The sequence below is a fragment of the Adiantum capillus-veneris genome, chromosome 14, assembly GCF_014529385.1.
Source record: "Adiantum capillus-veneris isolate H3 chromosome 14, ASM1452938v2, whole genome shotgun sequence".
NCBI lineage: Eukaryota > Viridiplantae > Streptophyta > Polypodiopsida > Polypodiales > Pteridaceae > Adiantum > Adiantum capillus-veneris.
Window position 1 is genome coordinate 126256866 of NC_140944.1, and position 7520 is coordinate 126264385.

At 41.5% G+C, this 7520-nt stretch overlaps 1 pseudogene; it reads left to right on the top strand.

The window, feature by feature from the left end:
• Positions 1-320: 320 nt before the first annotated feature.
• LOC147443091 (uncharacterized) lies at positions 321-956 on the top strand (annotated as a pseudogene).
• The last annotated feature ends 6564 nt before the right edge of the window (positions 957-7520 follow it).

Below are 7520 nucleotides of genomic sequence, written 5' to 3' on the forward strand. Positions count from 1 at the left end.
AAGTAGGGCCAACTGCTAGTAGCCGTCAAGTTCATGACACCTGACTACTGATTGATAGCTAGCTCTCTCCCTTCATTAAAAGATATCCACTACCTTTATGAAAGGCCTTCAAACCTCATTCTCCCTCCATTTTACCTATGGATTTGTCTTCTACTCGCCCAAGAAGTTCTAGAGGTTGCTCTAGACTGTTCCCAACCAACCTCACCATTAGTGTGCCAAGAAGACCATGTAGTAGCATAAGAACTATCTGAATCTCAAACTCTCTCACTACAGATAATAGGTGGCAAGAGCAGAGGATAAGCAAAGCTTCTCGGGTTCTTATGCAGCCAAGAAGGAGAAAAAGCTAAAAAGCGATAAACATATTTCGTTTTTCATGGAAAGCAAGAGTTTTGGATTTCAAAGTCGAGGTCGGTAAGAAGATTGTGAAAGAAGTCTTTGTTCAACATGTTTTCACTCACTCTGATGTGATTGCTAATAGTGGTGATGTCTCCATGGTGCATAATCCACGGTGCAACTGTAAGTTAATTATTTAGCACTCCTCTATAAATATTATCCTTATTTCAAATGTGAATCTGTTTTTTTCTTCTCTTATCACAGGTATATAATTAGGTTATACATATGTTTGTATTTATTTCTATTTTATTACATTCACATATGTTTATCCTTTGTCATATGAGGAATGGGAGCCATTGGAGTGCATTATAGGTCTCATCTCTGTGACCCATGCTCATATTGGAGTCTTGCAATATGCTGGCAAAACTAGCAAAAGCCTGGCAGACGAGGGTATTTTCTTCTATGACCATTTCTACCAACTCAATCAAAGAAATCAGAGAGGATTGTTGGTGAAGGTTCCACTACCAACCAACTGGAACTCCGTGGATTGGCCCGTTCCCGACACAACAATGAGTGAGGCATTGAGGAGCAAGTTCTATAGGGATGTTCAGAGGTCTCTCTGAAACTGTGTACCCACTAGATTGGTGAAACTTGCAAATTTTTGTCCTATTGGTCTCTTTGTTGAGTTATTTCATACTTGCAAAGTACATGTTGCTAAAACAATGCTACTCTGCAAATCATTTGATTACCTCTTGTGTGATAAGCTTCTTGATCGAGGGTGGTATGTGAAAGAAACAGATGGCATATGTTGCGAAATTACTCTTGACACTTTCATTGTCAAGTATATGCTTGCGACACAGACATTAATAATCTCCTTTGGGTACAAGTGTTCTCACATTGTTGAAGGTTGCTATGTACCTATGGATCAAGAGGTAGTAAGTTTGGCAAACAATGCTGCCATAAATGTGGAAGTGTTGGACAAAGACCTAATCTTATGACAGTAATTACAATAAGGCAGCAATGAAATCTCTTGCAACTTCAACATGACATAGTGGAGGAGACTGCCGACATTGACTCCGTAAACTTTTCTTTCTTGCTAGATAGATGAAGAGTAATGCAACGAAGGGAGAAGCATTTTTTCTATGGTGATCTTTTTGGCCGTATTCAAATTGTGCCCATATAAACAACCCTGAATGGCTTCAATGAAATGTAACATTTTTTATTAGTTTAATCTTAATATCAAGTGTTTGCTCAAGGCTCACTCTCTCTCTCTCTCTCTCTCTCTCTCTCTCTCTCTCTTTGAGTATTCAAAACACATAGACATATAGACAGTATCAATTTAAGGTATAATTAATGAATTACTAAGTACACTTGTAAGTACAAATTTCGATGTTCTCAATGGTCTTAAGTACATTTCTTGCAAGTATGGGACCAAAATGTTCTCTAGGTAAAAATCGTGAAGATGCCCTTCAAATGAAGGTGGGGATATAGTAGTGCCAGATGGATTAAGTAAACCATTATGTGGTGTGTCATCAATCAACAAAGTGTTGAAATCATCATAAGGTACATTGATATGCTCAAAGGGCTTGTAGAAAAGTGGTACATTAGCTTTAGTTGGGTGGAAATGTTCCGCAATGGTATTACAATTTCTTTGACTAAACACAAAATAAAAAGCCGATCTCTAAATTTCAGCCAAATTACAAACTATGGAAACAAGGGGATTCAAGTTATGGGCGTGCATTGAAGACCAGATAGCAACCCTAAACCTTGGAATCAAAAAATTCAAAAATTCCTTTGTGCCTGGTCCAATTAATACTCAGACATTTTCCAAGCGAAAACTACGTAAATTGGCGAACTCTGTATGTACACTGTACGGCTATCATAGCAGTAGAAATCCATTGAGATCCAAGATAATCAATCTCTACAATCATTGTGTGCATACATATAAGTAGTTAGAAACAAAAAATCATTTATTATTTAAGTACAATGGATATTACCGGAACAACCATATCTACTTGAAGCAAGAGTCCATACTGGTCATTTCTAATGTTGACATTTTGTTGTTGAGTGTCGATGTTTCCTTGTGTATTGCCAAGGGTATCCACCTCTTGTGGTTGTGCAGTACATGAGTCTTGTGTTTCCATGGCCAAATGGTTAACCTGTTCTGTTGTCTGTTCTTGGCCTTGATTTGCAATATTGGCCTCCTCCTCTGGCACTACCTTATCCTCCTCTGCTTGGCCTAGAACCTTTGTGCATTCTTCGTCTCTGAGGAGCAGTTTACATCTGCATTTTCAGGGGCTTGGTCTACTTTACATTGCCCAACCCCAACTTCGGATTCAGCCGCTCCAATTGCAAAGCTTACTGGTGTCTTTTCCTCTAATATGGGGTTAGTTTGAGGAATTCGGTTTAGGGTGTTGGAAACTGGCCTGACTTCCTCTTCACCGGTCATTGTTAAAGCTATAATATGGTCGTCGACAAAACTGTCTTCTGCATCTAAAATTCTTGGGTCTCAAACCAATGGACTGCAAGACCTGGTCCATCCGCCCAACCTCCCTTTTATAGCCTTCCAGCCTGCTTGAACCCGTTCCCACTGGCAGCCGGCCCCTGGCCGAGTCCGTGACCCCATTGGTTTGGCCCTTGGCCTGACATTACTCCCCCCTTCGAGAAGCGTTTTCGTCCTCGAAAACAAAAGTGGGAAATTTCTTCTTAAGAACACTAATGTTTTCCCAAGTGGCACCTTCCTCAGGTCGATCTTTCCACTTGACTAAAGCTTGACTACGTACATACTGACGAGTACGTAGTTCATGAAAATCTAAAATGCGTTCAGGTTCATGCGGTTGAATAGGAGGTTCAGTGAAATCAACCAATACCTATTGGCCGATAACATTGTCGTCCCCATGCAAGCGTTTTTGTAAACGAATTACATGAAATACCGGATGGACACGAGAGTGCGCAGGTAACTCAAGTTTGTAGGCCCTATCACCAACTCGCTTGAGTATCTTGAATGGCCCACAATAACGTGGAGATAATTTGGGTGTAGGCCCAGTCTTCAGACTTTCTGAATGCTCTGGCACACGCAAAAATACCTCTTCTCCTTCCGTGAAGGTAACTTGCCGATGTTTCTCATCAGCATACTTCTTATACCGATCCTATGCTTGTCGAACATTTTGACGAGCAAGTCTCAGCATTTCCATATGATCTTGGAGAAACTCCTTGACCTGTTGGAGCTTCTCAGTTGCCAACCCCACCATCACTGGTGATCTAGGCTGAAAACCATACATAAGCATGAATGGACTAAAACCAGTTGTAACATGCTTAGCACTATTATATGCAAACTCAAGAATAGGAAGGTAATCTTCCCAATCTGATTACTTCTTGCTAACGTATGCTCGTAGAATATCCTCTAGCACTTGGTTGACCCGTTCCGTCTGACCATCTGTTTCAGGGTGATCAGCCGTACTTAAATTAAGTTGTGTACCCAATCGTTTAAAAACAACCCTCCAAAAATGACTGTTAAACTTGGGATCACGATCACTCACAATGTTACTTGGCAATCCATACAACCTGTAAAGATTGTCCACAAATAACTTAGCTAATTCTGGAGTCTTAATGGTTGACTTGGTTGGAATAAACCGACAAAGTTTAGTCAATCGGTCTATGACCACCCATACCGAGTCATGTCCTCGAATAGTGGTTGGTAAACCCACAATAAAATCCATGGAGATACTTTCCCATTTCCCATTGGGAATTTCTAAAGGATGTAAGAGTCCTCCTCCCTTCAGGCGCTCTGCTTTATTAACTTGACATTTTTAGCAATGCAAGACATAGTCTTGAACATACCCATGCAAACCTGGCCAGTAAAACTGTCGTCTTACGAGTGCATAAGTTTTCTTAATTCCCGGGTGCCCTGCACTTGGACTATCGTGACATTCATAAATAATTTGGCGCCGAATGTCTGCGTCCGTCGGTACACACACTCTCCCCTTGTGGAGTAGGTACCCATCATCTATGGAAAAATTCTTCCATCTCTGCAGTTCATCACTGGAAAGAGGAGAACTGGGTGTGGAGGAAACAAAACCACTACCAACATTGGAGTGAGAAGGATCCCTCTTTCTAACATAGCTCCATACCTTGGAGTATGCAGTATCATGCTCGCACTTACCTTTGAGAGATTCCAAAAACTCACTCCGCAATTTCGTGAAAAGGAGAGAGTTTATCTCTGGCATTCGGCTGAGAGCATCCGCCACTACATTGTACCTCCCTTTGCGATATCGTAGCTTGGCATCATACTCTGAAGAATCTCAGCCCACCTGGTCTTGCGACCCTTCAAATCACTTTGTTGTGTAAACCACTTAATGCTTTCATGGTCAAACACAATCTCGAACTGTGCACAATACAAATAATGTCACCATGTCTTTAAAGTAGACACTATTGCATAGAGCTCTTTTTCGTAAGCAGAGTAATTCTGTTGTGCTGAATCCAGTTTCTTGCTTTCAAATGCAATTGGCCTTCCCTCCTGCAGAAGGACTGCTCCAATCGCACAATCACTAGCATCCGTTTCCAAAACGAATGGCTTTAAGGGATCCACAATAGACAAAACAGGAGTTGTGGCTAATTTGTCTTTAAGTTTGTCAAAACTTTGGTGTTGTTCTAATCCCCACTGAAAGGTCTTGCCCTTGGCTTTCAGCTGATCTGTCATGGGAACAACAATATGGGCATAGTTTTAACGAATTGACGATAAAAACCTGCAAAGCCTAAAAAAAATTGGAGTTCTTCCAAATTTTTGGGAGAGGGCCACCTCCGAATGGCATCCACCTTGGATTGATCCATGTGTGACCCTGCAGCTAAAATAACATGCCCCAAGTAGTGAATTTCCTCCTTGAGGAAATCACATTTGGATTCCTTGGCGTAGCAAATGAAACACTTGTTTCAAATGTGCTAAGTGCTCTTTCTCAGAGGCACTATATACAAGAATGTCATCGAGGAAAACGATAACAAAATTTTCCAAATATGGTCTCAAGACACTATCCATGAGTGTCATGAACGTAGCTGGAGCATTGGTTAACCCAAAGGGCATCACCAAAAACTCATAATGTCCAAACCTTGTTCGGAACGTTGTTTTGGGTATATCCGCAAGCCTGATGCGTACTTGATGATACCCAGATCTTAAATCAATCTTTGAAAATATACGAGCGTGGGTGAGCTTATCAAACAGCTCATCCACTCGTGGCAATGGGTACTTGTTCTTAACAGTAACCGCATTTAATCCACGGTAATCTACGCACATGCGCATACTACCGTCCTTTTTCTTTACCAAGAGAATGGGAGAGGCCCATGGTGAAGAACTTGGTTGAATAAACCCTCTACTGAGATAGTCAGCAAGCTGACGTTCCACCTCAGCAGCGTCAGAATGACTCATTATGTAAGGCGGTTTACTCACTGGCTTACTGCCTGCAACCACGTCTATGCCATGTTGCACAAAACGTGTCGGCGGTAGCCCTAGTGGTAAATCATCTGGGAAAACATCCTTGAATTCCCTTAAAAGTTTGTTTAATTCATTAGCAACATTTGCGTGTTTTGAATTAGTAGGCATAGCTGGAAGAGGAGAGAGAGAAGAATGCGGCGTTGAGGAAGTTTTATTCAAAACATTATCAACATTAAAAACATCATCCACATTGGAAATAAAATGGCACAGTGAGTAACACAAAAAGAGTTCTTCTATTGCATCATCAGAAGAGAGCTTCATAAGCTCAGCTATACAAATAAGTGGTGAGGAAGGTACATCCTTCTCCCCCAACACCAGCACGTGCACACCATTGGATTCGAACATTAGACTACTATGCTCATAGTGAGGCGGTCCGGGGCGGGCAACAAGAGAGGCAACCTCTAAACACCCCTCAAGGCTCCCGTGCTGCTCAATTGGGGCTGGGGCAACCACAAGCACAACACAACAACAAACCCACAGCCAAACCAAAACAAGATAGGGGCACCACCTAGTTATGGTATGCGAACTAGGACGCAAGAGAGATTTTGGCACAACCAAGAAGATGCACCACACAACACACACAAACAACCTCACACCAAGACACACATGAAATGGACCAGAGAGAGCTAGAGCAAAGGGAAGAGAGAGAGGGAAGGATCTTGCGTAATACCTTATTTGTGACTTGCAAATGGAGATGGTTCGTTATGATGCTATCGTAGAACTTGTACAAAACTCACTCAATGCTTAGTGATTGCTAATCATTGCCAAAACACACACACACTGTCTTAGGGTGTGGGAGACCTCTCACCACAATACCCTCTTACAATGGACACAAAACTGGCAATGGAAAACACACTAAAACACTTTCTAAAATCAAGATCAACCGATAAAACTCAAAATACACAAGTCACCTTGAATTTACCAAACCGTATTGCACAAGTGGAAGGACGAAGATTTAAACGTCGAATCACGCCTTTGATGCACCAAACCTCAATTTATTGATGATGAAGGAGCATGTAAAATAGTGGTTTTGAGATTTGTGGAACTCACGCTCTCTCACTTGCAATGTGTAGCTTGAAGGCTTCTCTCACACCAAGAGTGAAGCTCACAAGTGGTTGCTACACCTAAGTCTCTCCTCACGCATAGAGTGTTGGGGTGCTATGTGAGATGTTGGAGGTTGTTTTACAAGAAGGAGAGGGGCCTATTTATAGGTTGGAGACCCCTCATTAAGATTATTGGAAATCCTAATTTACAAGCTAACAAATCAGGATTATGATTTTTTTGAATATCAAAACATTGCGGGCCTTCTTTGTCTGCTTGAGTCATGGGTGTGGGCTCAAAAGAGAGCATTATTGATGGTAGATAAGGTGAAAGTAAGTTTTAAGGAAGGGGATAGAGAGAGAGAGAGAGAGAGAGAGAGAGTTACTATACATGTCTTGAGGTGAGGTGTCTTTTATGGTTAGGTCAATGGCTATTTTGTGTTAGTATGTTAGTGGTTAGTGTTAGTAATCACTAGAAAGTTAATGTTACATTTACAATGGGTAGAATGAGGTGGATGGTTGAAGTAAGATGGTTGAATGAAGTGAGAAAATCCTTGTGATGGTGAAGCTTGAAGAAGTTTTGGACTTACTTGTGTAGGTTCTCAAAATGACTATCGACCTTCTTCTTCGTCTTCCCTTCTTTACGCCACCGCCGCCAAGGT